Source organism: Benincasa hispida, chromosome 9 (assembly GCF_009727055.1).
Source record: "Benincasa hispida cultivar B227 chromosome 9, ASM972705v1, whole genome shotgun sequence".
In the NCBI taxonomy this organism is placed as follows: domain Eukaryota; kingdom Viridiplantae; phylum Streptophyta; class Magnoliopsida; order Cucurbitales; family Cucurbitaceae; genus Benincasa; species Benincasa hispida.
Genome location: NC_052357.1, coordinates 52,614,746 through 52,636,700, shown reverse-complemented (window position 1 = coordinate 52,636,700; position 21,955 = coordinate 52,614,746). Strand labels below are relative to the sequence as shown.

General features: G+C 40.3%; 1 non-coding gene across 1 annotated transcript; it reads right to left on the bottom strand.

Annotated features, from left to right (window-relative positions):
* Nucleotides 1-272: 272 nt before the first annotated feature.
* On the bottom strand, nt 273-379 carry LOC120087385. Its single transcript, XR_005484521.1, has one exon. It is a non-coding gene; the product is annotated as a small nucleolar RNA R71 (small nucleolar RNA).
* Nucleotides 380-21,955: the final 21,576 nt, after the last annotated feature.

Sequence of the window (21,955 nt, the reverse complement as noted above, 5' to 3'; positions counted from 1 at the left end):
TGGTGATGCTACAGATGATTCAGACTATAGGACAATTCAAAGGAAGTCGTGGCGAGGACCCACACGCCCACCTCCGTAGCTTTATAAAAATCTACAACACTTTTGTGTTCCCGAACATCTTTGCTGAAGAAGTTCGACTAACGTTGTTTCCATTTTCTCTATGTGATAAGGCAAGAAAATGGGTGTATTCCCTCAAGCCAGGTGAGATCACTTCATGGGAACAGGTCGTAGAGAAATTTATGAAGAAATATTTTCCATCTACTGAAAATGCTAGACGAAGGAAACTAATCACTAGTTTTGAACAAGACATGGACGAATCGCTCAGCGATGCCTGGGCGAGGTTTAAGAGGTTCATCAGGGACTGTCCACACAACGGATTACCAGACTGCCTTCAGATGAAAATTTTTTATCACGGTTTAAATCCTGCTTCGTAGACCACTGCAATGCAGCAGCCGCTTGTGGTCTGCTAGACAAGACGTATGACAAGGCTAAGAACATCTTGGATCGCATCTCTAAAAACCACGAGGATTGGAGAGAGAGTGATCAGAGATTGAGAATCAAGGATAATGATGCAAGTAATGGTACTATTGCTTCACTACAGAATCAGATGACCGCAATGATGAACCTAATTCAAGGAATCACGATCAATAGTCCAACACCACAAACTGGGCAAGTAAATGCAATTAATCAGAACACCGCAAGGTGTGCGACTTGCGGTGATGGACATGCAATGGAAGAATGCCCACAGAATCCACAGTCTATTTACTTTGTGAAAAATAATCCATTTTTTAATACCTACAACCCCAAATGGAGAAACCACCCCAATTTTGCATGGAAGAATCAGCAGTAGAATTTCCAATCTATGGCACAAAAAGAAGGACCACCTGGATTCTTCCCGCAGAATAACGGTCAGACAAGCAATCAAGCCTGTAGCTTGTAACCGCAGTAATCTTCGTCCTTGGAAAGCCTGTTGAAGCAGTATATAGAGAAAAACAAAACTGTTCTTCAAAGTCAGGCTATGTCCATCCGCAATCTAGAGTTTCAGATGGGCCAGATTGCAAGCAAGCTAAAGAACAGACCGCAAGCTGCTCTACCGAGTTCAACAGAACTCCCACAAAACCCGAGGGGATCAGGTTAAGAGCAATGTCAAGTTGTGACATTGCGGAGTGGAAAAACTGTTGAGGGAGAAAGAAAGGAACCTAGTCGGACTGCTCCCATTGCGTTGGAACTTGAGATTGTGGTGACCCAAGAAGAAGAGAGGGAAAAATAAGCGATAGAGCCAGAAGTTGGGTCCACCTTTAAGCCAACATAAAAGAGGACCGTGAGAGTGCAGTTACCACCTTTCCCGTAGAGACTTGGAAAGAAAAAGAATGACGAGGTACAATACCAACACTTCATGTCTATGTTAAAACAATTACATATTAATATTCCATTCAGTTAAGCGATTGAGGAGATGCCTGCGTACGCGAAATTTCTGAAGGATATGGTAACCAAGAAGAGGGGCACTAGTAAGTTTGCCACGGTGGCTTTAACGCAAATCTCGAAATCAATAATTCCACCGAAGATGAGTGATCCTGGGAGCTTTACTATACCTTGCTCCATTGGAGGAGTGTACATTGGGCAAGCATTGTGTGACCTTGGAGCCAACATCAACTTAATGCCTCTGTCGATCTTTAAGCAGCTGAATATGGGGTAACTTGTGCCCACATCGTGACTCTCCAACTTGCAAATAGATCTCTGGTGCATCTAGAGGGAAGGTGAAGGATGTGCTGGTCACCATCGACAAATTTATCCTACCAGCTGACTTCATCATCTTAGATTACGAAGCCGACGAAGATGTGCCCATCATCTTGGGGCGACCATTTTTATCAACAGGTCATGCTCAGATTGATGTACACAAAGGAGAGATCACTTTAAGCATAAATGGATAGAAGTTCAAGTTCAACATAATCCATGCCATGAAGTTTCCTGACGAAGAAGACCTGTATGACTCTAACGACGACCAAAATTTGACTGAAGAAGAAAAGCTTGACAAAGAGAATGAAGAAGAGGATGCAAGCGCATCCATTGCTGCATGTAATGCGATCATAAAAAAAAAACAAAAACAGAAGTTAAGATGATCGAAACTCAAGAAGAAGAGCCAACAGAAAAAGAAGAAAGAAAAACAACGCAACCGTCCTTAGTAGAACCACCAATAATGGAATTGAAGACCCTGCCGAACAACTTAAAGTATGCATTTTTGGGGCAGAATGAGAAGTTGCCAGTAATTATTTCCTCGGAACTTAATGAAGACCAGAAGAATGCATTGATGAGCATTTCAGGAAACATGTGCGAGCAATTGGCTGAACAGTTGCAGACATTCGAGGAATTCGCCCCACATACTGTATGCACTGCATACGTCTCGAAGAAGACCACAAGGCATCGATCGAACATCAGCACAGACTCAACCCTACGATGAAAGAGGTCGTTAAAAAGGAGATCATTAAGTGGTTAGATGTGGGCATTATTTATCTGATAGCAGACAGCATGTGGGTCAGCCCCGTGCAGTGCGTGCCGAAAAAAGGCAACATGACGGTAGTCCCCAACGAAAATAATGAGCTAATACCGCAAAGGACCATCACCGGGTGGCATATTTGCATGGACTACCACAAGCTGAATGTGGCAACGAAGAAAGATCATTTCCCTCTACCGTTCATTGACCAAATGCTAGATCATCTACCAGAAATGACTTTTACTACTTTCTGGATGGTTATGCCGTGTATAACCAGATTATGATTACTCCAGAAGATTAGGACAAGATCACATTCACTTGCCCATATGGGACTTTTGCTTTTCGCCGCATGCCATTGGGCCTCTGCAATGCGCCGACCACGTTCCAAAGGTGCATGATGGCCATCTTTTCAAACTATCTTAAGGACTCTGTTGAAATCTTCATGGACGACTTCTCTGTCTATGGGCACACCTATGACATCTGTCTGGCCAATGATAACTTGTAGAAATACAAGTTATTTATATTGTTTTATTTAGATATTGTGGCTAAAAGAAAGAAAAGTTGCATCAATAGTAAAGAAATTGGCTAAGAAATGTGGGAATTATAAAATGTCGTCAATACACCCATTAACACCATTACGATGGTAGAATAGAGTGTTTCAATTTCTGTTTTGCAAGAAATCAGTCACCACATGCGTTAATAGCTCAAAGATAAAATAAACAATGCATCTACGTCACATTACACCCATCATTTTGGAATGAAGAGATGATCAACGCAATGATGGCACATGCGACAATCGATCAAGAGCTTAGCGATCAACGTAATTTCAACCGCATGCGATAATAAAAAATAACACCGCATGCGACGATCGATCGAAGATGTAAAGAGCAATGCATTTGCGGAGGATTCTGACAAATGTACAGCTTTCAGTTGTGCATTTTTGACGGGTTGATTGCATAACAGAAGGAATATTCACTCTGCCATTTCAGGAACTACCATAACCATAAAGTGGGAACCATGAAGTCAAAGAGCCAAGCTTCACTTATAAATAGCTTATGCAAATTCACTGAGAAATATATATGAATACATAGAGACGTGCATATATCCATTCTGAGAGAGAGACTGGTCTAAAGCGAATGTCTAGAGTAGATCCGGGATAATCACGAGACAAGGCCGAGAGGTGAGTCTCCGAGAAAGGAATCCTTCCAATCCCCACTATTGAAGCTCTGTGTGAAGGTCATTTCTACCAGAAGAGCAAGCCTGAGAGGGAAGCTCTTCTCTCCATTACTTCCACATGCCAGCAAACAAAACCTCCATTCGAAATCTATGTCAAGACATTGACACTTCTTCTGTATTTGTTTCTAATCTCTTTTTCATCATCTGTATTCATCTTCTCTAATCATTCATTCACACCATTTATCAAACGCTTAATTCTATAATTAAATGTTATGATAATTACCATTGTCATCTCTGTCTATTTCTGTTCATCCATAATCCATTTTCTCCATGATGTTTTCATAATTCCCTAGGTAAATAGAAAGAATTAAGCGAGTGAGTTAATTGTGTTAAAGAAATAATTAAGTTTAGCTAAAGCATGCTTGACGGCATCTTCATCTTTGAGAGCAGAAGTGAATATGTTATTCCGCCTATTGAGAGAAGGTTGGAAGAATGCATTAATTAAAGCGAGAAGTATTTCCAGAGATGGAAACAACCTTGCGTTCATCACGTTCATCCCTATTTCACCATAGAGATATGGGAATGCGGCCGATCACCGAGAGGTGTACGCCAAGGGAAAGCGGAACCTTAGTTGCATCTTTAACGCAATTGACAAACGTGCATTGTTTTTACTATTTATTCTCTCTTTTTCTGCTACATCCATAAAGACTTGCCATTACATACATAGATTCTTTGTACAACTTCACATTCAGTTCTCAAACTCAGTTTCGTGTATCATGTATCTTCTATCTTGTATCATATTAGTTTAGGATTTTATTTTATCAACGCAATTTTATTTCATCACAATTTACATTCCTGTATAAACCTAATTCTTTATTCATTGTTATACTGGTCGTATATATCATAAAAGTAACGCATTAATGAAAACAATCCCTGTGTTTGACCTCGGATTATTCTGAGAAACTTGTGTTGGAATTATACTTGGTTTCAGCACAAGGAAACTTGTGACAAGAACTACTACATCGCATACTACGAGCATAGCATTAATAACACATATATTTAGACGTAGTATCTCATAAAATTATCTTTAATGCAGATATTTGTTCATTCATTCATATTCATATTTGTCCACATGCTTAAAGTTAAAGATATGAATTCAGCGTTACAGCCAACCTAAAGAAGATACTGAAAAGATGCAAGGAGACGAATCTCGTTCTTAACTGGGAAAAATGCCATTTTATGGTAAAGGAATGCATCATGTTGGGGCACAAGGTTTCTCGGGACGGGTTGGAGGTGGATAAAGAAAAAATAGAAGCAATTGAAAAACTCCCACCTCCAATAAGTGTGAAGGCTGTAAGAAGTTTCTTGGGGCATGTCAGATTCTATAGACGCTTTGTCAAGGACATTTCGAAAATAGCACGACCACTGAGTGCGTTAATGGAGGCTGACAAAAAATTTGATTTTGACAACAATTGCCTCAACGCATTCGAGATTTTGAAGAATGCACCGACTACCGCGCCTGTATTAATCACACCTGATTGGACACTTCCTTTTGAATTAATGTGCGATGCAAACGGGTATGTGATGGGAGTAGCTCTGGCATATGCAAGTAAGACACTGAATCCTGCTCAGACTAATTACACCACCACAGAAAAGGAGCTACATGCGGTAATTTTTGCATTGGAAAAATTTAGAGTATATATGCTGGGAACAAAGGTACTTATCCAAACTGATCATTCAGCGATAAAGTATTAATGACAAAGAAGGATGCGAAGTCGAGGTTGATCAGATGGGTTCTCCTCCTCCAAGAATTTGACATAGAAATAATTGATCGCAAAGGGACGGAGAACCAAGTGCGGATCTCTTGTCCAGATTGGAAAACCCTGAGGTTGACTGCAATGAGTCAGAGGTGAGTGTGGTGTTCCCAGATGAGCAACTGTTCCACATTGAAGAATTGCCATGGTACGCTAACATAGTCAACTATCTGGTTTGCAAGCAATTTCCACTGGATTATACTGACCACCAGAATAAGAGGCTCAAGTACGAATGTAGATCATATTTCTGGGATGAGCCAAATCTGTATAAAAGGAGGGCAGACCAGATTCTGCGACTATGCGTACCAAATGCTGCTCAACAACCCATATTATCACAATGTCACGACTCACCATATGGTGGGCACTTTGGAGGACAGCGCACCACAACTAAGGTTTTACAGAGTGGATTCTTTTGGCAACCATTGCTTAAGGATGCTGCTGACTACGTGATGAAGTGTGATTGGTGCCAACGCATAGGTAACATTTAATGGAAACATGTAATGCCTATGAACATCACCTTAGAGCTTAAGTTGTTCGACGTATGGGATATCGACTTCATGGGACCATTCCCTCCATCGAATAGTAAAACTTATATTTTGTTAACCATCGACTATGTATCCAAGTGGGTAGAGGCAGTGACATGCGCCGCAAGCAATGCGGCGGTAGTCTCTCAATTCCTGAAGAAAAACATTTTCACTCGTTTTGGCACCCCACATGCCATAATAAGTGTGAAGGGTTTCACTTTGTCAATCATACTGTCAAGGAACTGTTGCACAAATATAACATTCTCCACAAAGTGGCCACCGCATATCATCTGTAGACGAATGGTCAAGCCGAGGTGTCCAATCAAGAGATCAAGTTGATACTTGAAAAGGTAGTAAGGCCTTCGCGAAAGGATTGGGTAATAAACTCGACGATACATTATGGGCATACCAGACTGCATTTAAGACACACATAGGTATATCCCCATATGCGTTGGTATTTGGTAAAGCGTGTCATTTGCCTCTGGAGCTGGAATACAAAGCATTGTGGGCGGTGAAGAAGCTAAACTTTGACGTGAGGAAAGCAGGAGAAGCGAGAAAACTTCAATTGGTCGAGCTGGAGGAATGGAGGATCAACGCATATGAAAACGCAAAGATTTACTGCGCGCTGGCATGACAAACACATATGCAGCAAAAACCTCCGTCGAGCAGAGTGTCTTACTATTCAACTCCCGATTACGACTCTTCCCTAGAAACTTGAAGTCACGTTGGTCAGGATCATTCATAGTTAGAGAAGCATTTCTACACTGGCGCGGTTGAATTATCGAATAAGGACGGAACCAACATATTCAAAGTTAACGGGCAGCGAGTAAAAGTATATCACGGAGAAGGCTAGCATCGCCAAAGTCGACTCCATGGAACTAAAGAGACTCTGAATAAGAAAGAAGTAGGTGGTCCCTGCGCTATCAGACGATCGAAATTCATCAGGGACGCAAGTTTTGGGAATCATGAAATCTTTAACTTTTCTCTACTACTCAAAATTTTCATTACACTATATCTTTTTAGTTATTTATCTATTCCCATTCTAAAAAAAATGTTGTTTAAAAAAAACATGTGATCGTGCTGAACGATTGCGGTAAAAATGTTGTTTTTTTTAATATTATTTTACCCTCTCACTGTTTTTCTTGCAACGATCGAGGCGAACGATTGCGGAGGCATTACGCGGAGAAGCAACCTATCTTATTCTGTCACCGCAATCTAAAGATAGGAGATCGCCGCAAAGAAGGATGCATTAACAAACAATGTGGGCGACAGAGCAAATTTGGGGGTTGTATTCTTTCTTGACTTTATTCCAAATTTTGCACTATCGCATCGCATTTTAGTTTTAAAAGTTTTATCACCACATCTTCTTTGATTACTACAATCATTTAACATTGATAAATTTAGTAAATCACTGCATGCTGCCTCTTTGCCAATTATGATTTCAATGATGAAACACATGCTTCTATCTTTTTTCATATATACTAGAATCAACTTAATCTTAGAAAAGTCACCTCATGAAATATTTCTAGAAGTTAGAGGTCTGCTAGATTTCTTTCAAACTCTCTTTATGTAGCTTCCTAAGAACATCGCATGACTTCTTTCAATCTTTTGGCAATGGGAACATTGCCGCGTTTAAAATTTGGGGGTGAGGTATTTATTTTTCGACCTTGCTATTTTTAGCTTTATGAAAAAAACAATACTAAGAATAACAACTCCACTGTCAATGCAATGGGGAAACCCATGTTGATAAGAGTTAAGTTGTAAAGGTCACTTACTCATAGTTGGATATCCGCATGACACACATGGGGGCAAGCTAAAATGAAAGTAAGTCACCAGGATCAACACATAAATAAATGACCGCAACTCTACTGCCAAGTAGGTATGAGTTTAGTCTGAGAAAGATCACATTGCTCATAGTTGGATGTCCGCATGACACACGTGAGGGCAAGCCAAAACAAAGGCAAGGCACTTGGATCAGCGCAAGGTTAGGAAAAATAATAATGTCAAGAAATATTCAAGGATAAAAATCATTTGACATCCCGGTGGAAAAGTTTTCTTTTTGAAATAAATCATGCGATATCCCAGAATTTAGTAAAGTCCTTTTGGGTTAAGCTTGCGATCCCTAGGTCTTAGAAATATTTTAAGAGGATATTTGAATAAGACTCAAGAAAATTTTGGTTTATAGGATTTGAATGAAGTATCCTTGAGAAATCTAGGAAAAAAGATTTGCGGTCGACTTGCTAAAGGAAATCTTTAGCTTATGCTTGAGGACAAGCATTGTTTAAATTTGGGGGTGTGATAACGGGCAAAAATGCACGTTATTACAGTGCTAAGTTCTTAAACAATGCTAACTTGCGTTGATAAAATATGTTAGATTGCGTCCAAAAAGAATTAAGTTCATAACATTGCGGTCTCATGCGTTCATCGCATAGAAACAGTTAATTTTTTTTATTTTTATGCAGAATATGCGTTGATGCAAGGCAAAAAGCGCGACCACAAAAAATCAACGAACGAGCACAGCATTATCACAAGGCTTTGCGGCTGTCTCTTATACACATCTAGATGTGTATAAGAGACAGGTGTACAACTAACCGTTGTGCAGATTTGACGGTCTGATTGCATAACATAAGGAATATTTATTCCTCCATCTTAGGAATTTCCATAACAAGAAGTGGGGTCCACAAGCCAAGAGTCAAAGCTTTTCACCTATAAATACCTCCATAGAATTCAGAGAAGATATACTTGATACAGGGATAATTGATATGAGGGCTAATTAATGCTAGATTGAGAGAAAGGCTGAGTTGAGTATTGATCGAAAGAAATCTGGGAAGAGAAGAGACAAGGCCGAGAGGTGAGTCTCAGTGCGATTCTGCCAAATCCCCACCGTGAAGCTCTGTGCTTAGATCCCTACTACCAGTTAAGCAAGCCTGAGAGGGAAACTCATCCTTCCGCACGATCCATCCACGCCGGCAAGCAAATCTCCATCCAGATCGGCGCCAAGACATTGGCATTTATTTCTATTTTTTTCTAACTCTATTCATCAATTGTATTTCATTCTCTTAATCTCTTCATTCACAAATCATGTACCAGACGTTAAATCGTTTTATTGAATGTCTTGATCACTTTCACTTCCACTTTTTTATCTATTTCCGTTCCTCCATTAATTATTTTCTCCATGAAGTTTTCTTAATAGATTGGTAATTAATATGGATTAAACGAGTAACTTAATCTGTGTTAAAGAGATAAATGCGTTTAGTTAAGGCATGATAGAGGACATCTTCACCTGTGAAAGCAAAAGTGAAGATGTCATTCTGATCTGTCTAGAGAAGGTTAGAAGAATGCGTTAACTAAAGCGAGTAGTACTTCCAGAGATTGAAGCAACCTTGCGTTCACTATGTTCGTCCCTGTTTCACCACAGAGATGTGGGAACGCAGCCGATCATCGAGAGGTGTACGCCAAAGGAAAAATGGAACAATACTTATATCTTTAACGCAATTAAGGAACTTGCACTGTTTGTATTAATTATCTTTTCTCTTTCTGATTCGCACATAAGACTTGTCACCGCATTACATGATCTTTACATAATCTTCACAGCCAGCCTTGACCCCAGTATCTTGTATCATGAAACCTGTATCTTGTATCATCTTAGCTTATATTTACTTTATCGCAATTTATTTTTACCGCTTTACTTTACTCTATCCCATGTTTAAATACTTGTACAAACAACCTTTATTAATTTGAAAAAACCCTAGTCGCATATATCACAAACATAACACAATAACCTCAAACAGTCCCTGTGACTTCGGATCACACCGAGAAAATTGCGATGAAATTTTACTTGGTTTCAACGCAAGGAAACTTGTGACAATGCACAGCATACTACAAGAACATTCATTAATAACACATATCTAGAAGTAGTATCACATATCATCGCATAAAATCTATGTCATCAAGTTTATGGCATGGACTTGCATCATAGTACAAAAATATGCATTACAAGTTTATGGCGCCATTCCAGGGGATCATAAACTTGCGTTATAATCATCCATGCATTGTGTGACATAAGATAAATTTTATGTCTACAACTTTATGGCACGGTTGTCGGGGAGTGGTTAACAGTTTATTGTTTGAGTTTGTTTGTGGTGTTTTGCAGGTAGATCTCGTTGTACTGGCTGTTCAACACGAAGAGCAGCTTGACGGTTTATGAGTACTGGTGCTGAACCAAAATTCGAAGTCGACTGTGAGATCGAGCGTACCTTTCGCGAACGGGCACGTCAGAATCGGATAAGGCAAAAGAAAGCAGCAAGTATGGCTGATAATAACGACAATGCAGTTCCCGTAGTAAATCAATTAGGCTAGTGCAGGATCCTGTTTTCCTGGCTGCCGATCGCAACATCCCCATGAGGAATTATGCGGAACCCAACTTATATGATTTTTTGCCTGGGATTTCAAGGCCTATTGTTAAGGAGAATGCAAGGTTCGAAATAAAGTCGGTCATGCTACAAATGATCCAAAATGTAGGGAAATTTGGGGGTCTGCAAGGTGAAAACCCGTATACTCACCTGACTAGCTTTGTCGAAATGTGCGGCAACTTCTCACTACCTGGCGTTACCCCGAAAAGTATTATACTGTATTTGTTCCCTAACACCTTGAGGGACAAAGCCAAGAGGTGAGCTCACTCACTGGAGCCAAACGAGATCACATCATGGGATTAACTGGTGGAGCAATTCATGAAGAAGTTCTTCCCATCAGCCGTCAATGCAAGGCGACGAAATAATGTGCTGAACTTTGAAAAAATGGAGAATGAGAGCCTGAGCACCGCCTGGGTGCGATTTAGAAGATTGGTGAAAAACTGCCCACATATCGAGATACCCAATTACGTTTTGATGGAGACCTTTTATAATGGCCTAAATAGATCGACGTAGGCTGTCGCTGATGCCTCTACGGCAGGAGGTTTTATGGACAAAATGTATACTGAGGCTAAAGTCATCCTTAACCGCATATCGCGGAACCTGTCTCTTATACACATCTAGATGTGTATAAGAGACAGAGAAGAAAGAATGAAACTGCCATTGTCCCTGCGGAGACAATGACCACGTTGGCAGCTCAGATGGCCGCGGTGACCTCGATACTTCAATCGATGGAAATCAATCAACGAGCCATCTCCTAACAATCAACGCAACCCGCTGCACCAACTCAAGTGGTCGTAATAAGTTGCGTTAATTGTGGAGAGGCTCATGTAGCAGAAATGTGCCCATCGAATCTCCAGTAAGTATGCGCCATCCAAAACAACCCCTTCAGCAACACCTACAATCCTGGCTGGAGGATCCATCCTAACTTCGGTTGGGGAGGCAATCCTAACTAAGGGGGGCCAATCAACCATCATAGTGGCAGTCGAGGAAATCCTTCTTTACACCATAACTCGAACCAGGGGCAACCAAGGCAATTGCATAACCAGCAACCCTCATCTTCAAACACCTCTAGAAGTTCATTGGAGGCCCTACTGAAACAATATATGGACAAAAATGACGCAGTAATGCAAGCGCATGCGTCTTCAATTTGAAACTTGGAGATCCAAGTGGGCCAGCTGGCATCTGAGCTGAGAAGTAGAGCACCAGGAACGTTGCCCAGCAACTCAGAAGCCCTGGGATCCAATGGAAATGAGCAATGTCCTTAGGACATTAGGCAGGCAAGCCAGACCGCCTGCAAAAATGTGGAATGCGCTCATTCAAAGAAACGCATCTTCCGATCCATATCTCACATCTATGTTAATGCTTTCTTTAAATTTCTGTCTTATTGAATTCTTGAATTTTGTCTTTACTTCTTCATTTAATTTTTTTCTTGACTTTATGAATTTATTCTTCATTTATTTCCTTTGCATTTATTTCTGTACCGTCTTTAATTCTCTTAACTTTTTTTTTTTTTTGTAATTAATGTGTTAGTCTTTAATTGGTGACTGATTGAGAAATAAAGAGAATTTTTTTGCCACAAACCATAGCAACTTGCGTTGATGAAGAATAAAATAAAATAAATAAAATGAAACAATCAACATCTAGTATGCAAGGCGATAATGGACGCATCTTGAACCAAGCAAGATATGTTTTGCATTCATCCAACTCAAATGCGTTGAGCTGAAGGGTGTGTTGCGCGCGCGTGTGTCCTTCTGTCTCTTATACACATCTAGATGTGTATAAGAGACAGGTCTGCGCGTGTATGTCCTTTGCCCGTCCTTGCTTAAATGCACTATGTTGAGGTAGTGTTGCGCTGGTAGCAATACCGTGCGCCCGATCCCTGTCTCTTATACACATCTAGATGTGTATAAGAGACAGTCCCTATCTTAGGAACCATGGCTGACCAAGTTTCCTAACACTCTACTTCACCCTCAACCCCTTCCTCTGACCAAATCGCCATGCGAGAGGCAACATTCCTCGCTGCCAATTGCAGACTTGCTGCCCAACCCCACACCGTCCCAAGAATCGCCAGTAGGACCTGGAGAAACCCCTTAGCGTCAAACCTCCTCAGTTCAAAAGGGACCAAAGCACTGAGAGCACACTAGTTCCAACTCCTGCCATCTCAACTGGGAGTGAGAAGAAGAGACGCGATGATACATAGGTGTTTGGTAACATTCTGAGGAATCTGGAGCAAGGAGGGGGATTACCCAAGGTAGGGGTTGTAAACCAACCACTGTCTACAGAGGAGGTGGCGGTGGTGGTGCCAGAGGCAGTGGTGAACGAAGAAGAGATAGGAAGAGGCACTCTGGCCTTAGAGACTTCTGAGGTAACTGCCAACGTAAAAACCTATGACGGAACCTCCAAAGTTGCGGTGGAAGAGATTGTGGTGGCTGAAGTTGCGATGGATGAAGTTGCAGTGGAGACGCAACCAGAAGTAGTTGAAGAGAAAAAGAAGAAGAAGAAAAGAAAAGGGAGAAAGGTTGGAGAGGCGGAGTCTTCTCATCATCGCAAGGAGAAAAAGAATAAAGAAAGAAGGATGATGACGAAGATGAGGAAGAGAAGAGGAAGAGGAAAAGAAGAGGGAGAGGAAGAAAGAAGAATGCGCCTAAGAAAAGAAGAAGAAAAGAAGTAGAGGGCTGCGAGCCCGGAAAAGGATGGAGAATCAACCTCTGTAAGGGAGGACAGAGGGGAAGCAACGTAATTAATGGAGCCAACGCAACCTGTAACAACGCAAATCGTTGGGACAGATGAAGGCAAAGAAGGAGAAGATACCCCCCTGATACGGCGTCGCAAGAAGAATGCGCCGCAAGGGTCTACTGTTGACCCTTAAAGATTCATCATTGCATTGAAGAACAGAAAAGAGGGAGAAAAGAAGAGGAGGAGAAACGGGAGAAAATGGAGTGCGCAAAATTCATCATGGCAGAAGGAAATCACAAAAGAAGACTGCAAGATGAGGAAATGCACATTAATAATGAGCTCGCAAGGCTCGAAAGGATAAGAAGGCGCGAGGAGAAACAACATCTGTTGCTGGCCTCCGAGCAGTTTGTAGAAGAGTTCGAGAGAGAAGAAAGAGAAGAAGAAGAAGAAGAGAAAAAGAAGAAAGAAGAAGAGGAAGAGAAAAAGAAGAAAGAAGAAGAGAAAGTTAAGAAGCGTGAAGCTAATAGAAGGTGCTTACAGAAGAAGAAGGGTAAAGAACTCGCAGAATGCGAGAAGAAGGGATAATGTAGAGAGTGGGAGAAGAGACAAAGGCAAGCAGCCCACCTTGCGTTGGCAAAAGAAAAGGGCAAAGCAATCGTAGAAAGTAGCGAGCCCGCGTTGGCAAGGATGCGTCCATCGAAGAAAAAAGGGAATGATGACATGCTGATAGAGATGGGCTTCTATCTTGCGCCAACGCCACTACCTGACCTCATCACAAGTGTGATTGTGGAACATGGCTGGGACACTCTTATACACATCTAGATGTGTATAAGAGACAGGGCATCTGCACCCTGGCATCCAAGTCTTTGCTTCTGGAGGGAAGGCTCTGGGTTTACTTGGTCAAGAAGCGGTTGATCCCAACAACACATGACAAGACTGTATCAAGGGATCGAGTTATGGCCGCATATTGCATTGCGCGCAACATACCGATTGATGTAGAGCGACTGATCGCAAGACCGCTTTTTAGAGCACTAGTGGGGCATATTTGAGGACAGTACTTCTTTCCGTGGATTGTTTCTAGTCTGTGCCTGTCAATGGGCGTAGGCGTTGATGAAGAGCCTATGCCTAAAGTCCACGAACTCATCAACATAAAGATATTGAGATTGCTCCTCAAAGACTCCCCACATTTCCCTGAGCTACCCTTAAAAAGGCCCACAATCGACCTCAATGCGCCGCAGGGACAGAAGCCTAAGAGACCACACAGAGAAGGCGAGGGAAAAGAAAAGGTCCAAGAGTCAACGGTGCATGATCCAGAACCTTTGGACCCTTTGCCCTTAGTAATTCGCCCTCGAAGCCCTCAAAGCCCACCTACACAACCTTCTTCTCCACTGTATGAGCACTTTACCAATCTTCTTCTCATTCCCAATTCTCAATTGTTCACCCAGCAACCCTAACTTCACCCTCAACCACATCACCGTAACCTTCCATTCCACCATCGCAAGTTGATGACCCACACGATTTGGGTGAAGGCACCTCTGCCCAACCCCAAAACGATGCTGGCGAGACATCGCAGGCAAGACCCTCCATAACCTCCCTGGCTACTGAGGATTACACAAATGCGGTACTTCTAACCCAACAATTAACAACTTCTCTACCAACAGCAGAAACTCTTTCAACCAACAAGAAGCCTACTTCGACCACGGTTTGATCTGCAGTCATCGGAGCAAGTTGATTAATATTGCAGCGAGAGTGTTCGCCACATCAAGGGAAGGCATGATCAACATACATCGCAACACTCATACAATCAACCGCCACCAAAGACAACTTGCGGAGCCCAACCATGAATACTTTAATTTTCTCAGAGCATACCTTCAAGGTCCATTGGTGCCCCCACATCTCAGGCAACACTTTCTTTTTTAAGAGACATCCTTTGCATCACTGCGAAACCCTCCTTCAGACCCTCCATCTCCTGAGCAATAATCCTGACATTCTATTTTTTATGCGGCCATTCTATACTTTTATTCAATTCATTATTTAATTAAATTCTTTGTATTGGCAACAATTTTGTATTGCGTTAATTTTTAATTATTTGTATACTTTATTAATATTCAATACAAATGAGTACATATTCACTCCTTTTTTCCTGTGCCTTTCTCTTTATCATCATTTGACAATATTTGCGATATTCTTAATCCTTTACTTTTGCGTTATTCATTGCGCTGCCATGATGTATAATATGTTTATACTAACATTTCCTATACTTTGTAAATTCTGACCAACACTTAGTTAATTCTTAGTTTAGCAGTAATTCACCTTTTATCTTTCAAAGTTCTGCTCCAACATTATTTTTGAAATTTTTATTCTAAGTGTTTGTCTAATCCATCCAAACAACGCAATAAGGACCTTGCTCATCCTTAAATTTGGGGGTGGGGAAGGTCTAAGCAATAAGATCAAGAATATTCGATCTGCAAGAAAATGTGTTCATATATCAAAAATATATATATATATATATACAAAACACCAATGTCAGTGCAAGGGAAAACCTAAAAAATGTTCCCAACTTGATAAGAGTTTAGTTGTGAAAGGAATCTGCTCGTAGTTGGATGTTCGTATGACACCCATAAGAGCAAGCCAAAACGAAGGTAGGTTTCCAAGAGCAACGCAGTATGAGAAGAAAAAAAATATAAAAGAGTGTAAGAGACAAATCCTCTGAATATCATGAGTTAAAGATGAAATTGGCACACAACCGTAGTTGGATGTTCGCATGACACCCGTGGGAACAAACCAAAACGAAGGGTGTAACCATGACCAACAGTCTCTAATAAATGACGCAAAGTTTGACCACCGCATATAGACATATCAAGTTGTTTTGACAAAGAAGAATAAACATTCTATTTTAAAAACTAGAAAAGGCTCTTTGAGCAGAATTTTGTTATATAGAAGAATAAAGTAGGGCTTTGTTCAGAATTAGCAAGGATAGAAGGAAATTGCATTGTTAAGAAATGTGCCTAAGTGTAACATTCGGAGCAACCAATCGACGAAAAAATATAGGAGAGGAATTTAGCATTATTGCCTTAGTAGAAGATATGCTTGAGGACAAGCATATATCTAAATTTGGGGGTGTGATAACTTGTAGAAATACAAGTTATTTATGCTGCCTTATTTTGATATTGCGGCCAAAAGAGAGTAAATATGTGTCGATTGTATGAAAATTAGCTCAGAAATACAATGAATATAAATTATCGCAATTGCACCCATTAACATCATCAAGATGGTAGAAGAGGATATTTCTACTCTGTTTTGCAGGAAACCAAGTCACCGCTTGCGATCAAGGCTGAACGAAAGACTGAACAACGCATCTCTATCACATTGTGCCCGTCAATCAACAATGAATAGACGATTAACGCAATGATGGCACAATGCAACAATCGATCCCGAGCTGAATGTCAACCGCATGTGGTAATAAAAACAACACCGCATGCGAGCAACCGATCGAAAGATGCAACTGAGAAACACAAACACGGAGGATTGTGACACGTGTACAACTAACTGTTGTGCAAATTTGATGGTTTGATTGCATAACAGAAGGAATATTTATTCCTCCATCTTTGAAATTTTCATAACAAGAAGTGGGGTCCACAAGCCAAGAGTCAAAGCTTTTCACCTATAAATACCCCCATAGAATTCAAAGAAGATATACTTGATACGGATATCATTGATACGAGGGCTAATTCCTGCTAAATTACTGAGAGAGAGGCTGAGCTGAATACTGAACGGAAGAAATCCGGGAAGAAAAGAGACAAGGTCGAGAGGTGAGTCTGAGTGCGATTCTGCCAGATCCCCATCGTGAAGCTCTGTTCTTAGATCCCTGCTACCGATTGAGCAAGCCTGAGAGGGAAGCTCATCCTTCCGCATGATCCATCCATGCTGACAAGCAAATCTCCATCCAGATCGGTGCCAAGACGTTGGCGTTTATTTGTATTTTTTTCTAACTCTATTCATCAATTGTATTTCATTCTCTTAATCTCTTCATTCACAAATCATGTATCAGACGTTAAATAGTTTTATTGAATGTCTTGATCACTTTCATTTCCACTTTTTCGTCTATTTTCGTTCCTCCATTAATCGTTTTCTCCATGAATTTTTCTTAATTCCTTGGTAATTAATATGGATTAAACGAGTAACTTAATCTATGTTAAAGAGATAAATGCGTTTAGCTAAGGCATGCTAGACGACATCTTCACCTGTGAAAGCAAAAGTGAAGATGTCATTCTGATCTGTCTAGAGAAGGTTAGAAGAATGCGTTAACTAAAGCGAGTAGTACTTCCAGAGATTGAAGCAACCTTGCGTTCACTATGTTCGTCCCTGTTTCACCATAGAGATGTGGGAACGCGGCCGATCATCGAGAGGTGTACACCAAGGGAAAAGTGGAACAGTACTTATATCTTTAACGTAATTAAGGAACTTGTGTTGTTTGTATTAATTATCTTTTCTCTTTCAGATTCGCACATAAGACTTGTCACCGCATTACACGATCTTTGCATAATCTTCACAACCAGCCTTGACCTCAGTATCTTGTATCATGAAACCTATATCTTGTATCATCTTAGCTTAGATTTACTTTATCGCAATTTATTTTATTATCGCATTTTTACCGCTTTACTTTACTCTATCCCATGTTTAAATACTTGTACAAACAACCTTTATTAATTTGAAAAACCCCTGGGCATATATCACAAACATAATGCAATAACCTCAAACAGTCCCTGTGTTCGACCTCGGATCACACCGAGAAACTTGCAGTGAAATTATACTTGGTTTCAACACAAGGAAACTTATGACAACGCACAACATACTACAAGAACATTCGTTAATAACGTATATCTAAACGTAGTATCACATATCATCGCATAAAATCTATGTCATCAAGTTTATGGCATGGACTTGCATCATAGTACAAAAATACGCGTTACAAGTTTATGGCGCCATTGCCGGGGATGATAAACTTGCGTTATAATCATCCATGCGTTGTGGGACATAAGATAAATTTTATGTTTACAAGTTTATGGTGCTGTTGCCTGGGATCATAAACCTGCGTTATAATCATCCATGCGTTGTGTGACATAAGATAAATTTTATGTTTACAACAAGCCGCTAACGATAGCAAGTACATTAAGCTTTTCGGTGACAAATATTCGGCGCATCAGACAAAGAATTAAAGCCATCCCATCTATGCAATCATAAGAGAGAAACAGCCCTTCACTCCGAAGCTTTATAAATATCGAAGGCAACCTTAAGAAAAGGAGTTCGGATACTTAGATAAATTTCTCCATGTTTAGCCTTGTCCATAGTTTTCCTTTTTATTTAAGGCGGAGCAAGAGAAGAGCCGAGATGCCTGAAGATCGCTTAGGGCAACTTGAGAGAGAACCCAGAGGCGTAGAAAGCAGAGAGCGGGCCGACTCTCGCGAGAGCGAGATTATCTTTTGAACACGAGTAGAAAAGACAGTGTAAAAGCCTGGGAAGCAAGAGATTGTTACCAGGCTCTTTATTCTCCCCTTGCATTGTTATTTTGTACTTCAACTTTATATTTATACAATGGAAGTTCTTATTATACATCTGTTCACTCTCTTAGCATGCATGAGTAGCTAAACTTATCGAATGGGTTGAGAAAACTAAGCTAACATGACCTAGGATCTTCATCGCATGCGATTATCTTGTTTTATGCTGTGCTTAACATCCCTTCAGAGCTACTCGAGAGAGAGAGTCTAAAGAAAGAACCTGAGACTTGAGAGAGCTAGGTTAGAATCTAGACTCGAGAGAGCAAGATTAGATCTGCATAAATAAGAGATAGGGACTTAGAGATAATCTCTGTTTGTCAACCTGCATCGCATGCACCCTAGATAAAGGTATGATATTATGTGGTCACCTTATTTGTGTGTGTGTCATTTTTTCATCACATAAATAAGAATAGAGGCTTATGTGTAGGTCCTATAGACTTATCGCATATATCGCATGCGTTCTAGCATTAGAAGCCATAGCATTCGCATCGAGAGATGGTTTACTATTGTATGTGTGTTGCATGATCGCATAGCATGAACGCATCCTAGGAAGTGTTAGCCGAAGCCCTTCTCAACCCGTTCACCACATACTCATCTCATCTTCCGCTTTATCAACTATTTTTGAACTCCGCCGCATTTGTTTATTTTTATTACCGAAAACAACATTCCCAACAACTACTTGATTTATTTGGTTACCGTAAAGTCTTCCTGAAAATTACCACTGCATATTGCTTCCCCAAGTCCCTGAGTTCGACCCTGGACTTACCAGGAAACTCAGTGGGGTTTACATTTGGATTCCACTGAGAAAACTTGAGTGCTCAACGCATTTTCATCACTGCATTTCATTTCATATTTCCACCTCATAAAATAACGCATCATTAGGTGGTAGTCAATCCTGTTCAAAAGAACATTGCTCTGGAAATGAAGAAAACTTTTAGGTAAAGATTCCAAAATAACGCTCACCTTGCTGGCTTCATCAATGATGGACCCATTCATCTCCACCCCGTAGAAGTGGACCATCATGTTGAGAACATGTTCTCAAACAGATGCCCCTTCTTGCATATGGGCATTGAAGATGTGTTTGAGAGCATCATGCCTGAGTTATGCGGACGATTTTAAAATAACGCATCGTGTCTCATGAGGACTAGAACAGTTTATATGTTCCACTAGAGGTAGGCGTCTAGAGGACATAGATACCTAAGCTGACTCAAGTAGTGCGGTTACATACTGAGTATTTATACTCATTCTTTCTCATGTTGTTGTTTCAGGTAAAGGTAAAGATGCACCGATGATGGACAAGCGGAATTCGTGATCAAGCCACTGGGACTAGTTTCATGCTTTCGCTCATGAGATTTAAACTTCTTTTCATGTTTTTCTTAGCTTTCAGTGTTGATCTTTAAAACTTACTATTAAGAATCGCTTTCAGATTTATTTATTATCATTTATGATTTATGGGTACCCTACTGTTGTTTTCTAATATTTGAAATTAAATGCCCTACTGTTGTTTTCTAATATTTGAAATTAAATGCAAAGTCTTTTAAATTCACCTTATTTAATTAGTATTTATTTAACCATAACAGAGTGTCGTTTTAAGTGCCACGCATGCATGTATTTAGTAACGGCCTAACTTAAGTCCTAGGGGGTCGGGTCGTTACAGTGGGAATCGTGATTAATGCATAAATCAAGTGATCGAAACTCCGCTGCCAAATAAAGAAATGGGCATGTGTTTAGACTGAGAAAGAGCGCCTTGCTCATAGTTGGATGCACACATGACACCCATGGGGGCAAGCCAAAACGAAGGTTGGGCACTTGGATCAGCGCAAGATCACAAAAAGAATATCTAAATCGCGTAAGGATAAAAATCACTTGGAAACACCCCGGTTGGAAAAAGTTTGAAATGAATCATGAAATGTCCTATAAATGAGTAAAGTTTTTTTTTTAAGGCTAAACTTGCGGTCCGTAAAGATTAGAAATATTTTAGGAAGAGATCAGAACAGAAATTAAGAAGACATTGGTTCATGAAATTTGAATAAGGCACCTTGAGAAGTCTAGGTAGGGTAAAGGCGATTGACTTTTTAAAGAAAATATTTAGTACATGCTTGAGAACAAGCATTGTTTTCAATTTCGGGGCGTGATAACGGGTAGAAATACAAGTTATTACAGCTCAAATAAGTAAAACAATGAGAGAATGCGATGGTAAAATAAGCAATATCATGTCCAAAAGCGCTAAACTGAAAGGAATTGCGATCGTATGTGCCCATCGTATAAAAGCAGTTAATTTACTTATGTTGTGTAGGAAAAATGCAATGGCATAAGTAAAATTACGATCCAAAGGAACTAGGCGGCAGCAGCTTGAACATTGCGACTACAAAGTCATGCAATTGTATGCGATCGTGAGAAGTTTCTTAAAAAGGTGGCCGCATAAAAACTGTGCATCAAGGTGACAGCACAATAAATCATGATGGGACTGAAAGCTGATAACGGTCGAATCCAAATTTAGTTGACAAGCTGTTAAAGCCACACTGTAGCAAGTACACTCAACTTTCGGTGATCACTAATCAGCGCATCAGAGCAGGGGAATTAATGACTGCCCATTATTGCAATCATTAAAGAGAAAGGCTGCTTCACCTTAAGCTCTATAAATACCAAAGGCCGCTAGTGTAAAAGAAGAAGTTTTGAGAACAAGTTAAAAAGTTAACAAGTTAAGAAGTTAGAGAGAATTAGTTAGTCTGTTCACACACATACTTGTACATATACTTAGAGGACGGAGAAGAGTAAGAAGACGAGGAAGCCGAGAGATAATTCCCGGACAGATTGAGAGACTGCCAGAAAGCGTTACAAAGGGAGAGAGGGCCAACATTTGTGAGAGCAAGAATATACATCTGGAACAGAGTTGGAGTGAAAAAGATGAGTGTAAAAGGCCACGGGAAGCAAGACATTGCATACCGGGCTTCTTATCTCTCAAATCCATTTGATATTTTGTATTTAGTACTTTATTTATAGCAAATGGAAATCTCATTTCAATCTATGTTCCATCTCTCCATAGTTCGCATGAGTGGCTAAATTTCCGAATGGGTTGAGAAGTACTTAGCTAGCATGACTTAAGATTTACATTTTATGCGATCATCTTGTCTTATGTATGCGTCATTCAGCCTTTAGAGATACTTGAGAGAGTAGTCTAAAGATAGAATCTAGACTTGAGAGAGTTAAATTAGAATCTAGGCTTCAGAGAGTTAGATTAGAACCATATAAGTAAGAAATAGAAACTTAGACATAAGTTCTATTGCTATCTACACATTGCATG